Consider the following 1,842-nt stretch of genomic DNA (forward strand, 5'->3'; position numbering starts at 1 on the left):
GTATAGTCCATTTGAGTTGGTGAATGGACAGATGCCGGTTGCACCGCATACCGTAGTGACGGGAGGCTTCTTAAGAAGTCCTCATGCAAAGAAGTTCATGAAGGCTTGGGAGGAGACCTTGGAGTTAGCACGGTTACGCTTGCACGATGCTGCAAGGAGGATGAAAAAGTATGCTGATCGTGGGAGACGGGAGGCACACTTCAGTGTGGGAGATATGGTGTTTCTCAGGATTACCGGGGAGCAGTTTCAGCCAGCCAAGGGGACGACGAGCAAACTGACACGGAAGTATGAGGGACCATTCCGAGTGAAGAAGAGAGTGGGGGAAGTTGCTTACGAGCTGGAGCTTCCACGCCATATGCACATGAAGCACCCAGTTTTTCATGTGAGTCAGTTGAAGAGATGTAGACTTGATTCAGACCATCTGGAGAGAGTTGAACCGACGAGAGGACCAGCCGGGATTGTGGACAGACCAGGACTAGAGTTGGAGAAGATTTTGAGCCTCAGAATTATAGGAGTTGGTTGCCACATGCGACAGGAATTTCTTTGCAGTTGGAAGGATGCACCAGGGGAAGATAGCTAGGAAACGGAGGACTCACTTTGGAGATGGAAGAACAAGATCGAAAAGTACGATAGGAAGTTGAGGAGAAGAGCAGGATTGTCGAGGACGACAATGATTTCCAATGAGGGAGGATGTAACGCCTTGGAGGATCGTGCGAAGGCGCGCGCCCCTCTCACTTGAAAATTGACTAAGTATTGGTGCGAGCGCTCCATAAACGAGGAAGGCATTTACGAAGTGCGCACGCGAATATGGAGAGAGCTCGCCTATTTATATGGTGGACAGGCGGTTCACTTGTGCGTTCAAGTCGACCAAGGGCGCAACCACACGTTGCGTAAGCCGACGGAGGATAGAGCATTTGGTGGGCGAAGTTTTATGTAGTTTGGAGGACGGCCGAATGGGGAGTCGACTACCATGTGCGCATATAAGTAAAGGATGGATGCACGCTCATTGGCATCAACTCTCATCGCATTCTCTTCGCACAAAGGAGTGTGCGCACAAGAGATTGCGCAAAGACTACCGCAGCTCGCACAAAGGGAATGAGCCCGCCGAGCCGGGCAGAGGTTTCGAGTGCACGGTGGAAGAGTTGTGAAGTTTGTGGTGGTGCGCACGGGCGCCCACACCGGTTATGCATTTGGATTGGGTTGAGGTTTGGGCACAGGTTGTGCACGGGTGCGCCCGCCCTCCCAACGCCAAGGTTATGTGTATATTGTATTTCGGTGGATTATTAAGGCAGACCGCCATGCACTCTTGCACGGGCGGGCACCCACTTGTATTATTAACGCCGGTGGAGTGCAGCTCTCGACCATTGTAATTCCTCTTATATAATAAAAGATCGTTTCTTTTATATTATTGTCGAGTTATTATTATTCCTATATTGTTGATGGTTTCCGCACATTAATAATATGTAATTCATGTTTATTATGAATTGTTGAAGGCGTAGTTCGCAAAGTTAATTAGCGATGGAACAAGTTATTAACTTAGGCGGTGCCGCACCCCGCCAATTAAACGAAAAAAGAATTGGGGACGTGACAATAGGGGTGGCCTGGGAAGGAATTGCGTGCAACTCCCTTAGCGCCCACCCTCACGGCCCAGTCACCCCAGCGGTGGTAGGGAATCGGCCCCTGCCAATCAAGGGCTTTTTTTTCAACTTTTTTTTTAATGATTTATATTCTAATGTTGCTGTTTAATATTTAATTTTTGTTTTTTAAATATTTTATATAGATATATATATATATATATATATATATATATATATATATATATATATATATTAGATCTTCTCT

Source organism: Pinus tabuliformis, chromosome 7, assembly GCF_031772625.1.
Source record: "Pinus tabuliformis cultivar Carrire ecotype Pingquan chromosome 7, CPIR1, whole genome shotgun sequence".
Classification (NCBI taxonomy): Eukaryota; Viridiplantae; Streptophyta; class Pinopsida; order Pinales; family Pinaceae; genus Pinus; species Pinus tabuliformis.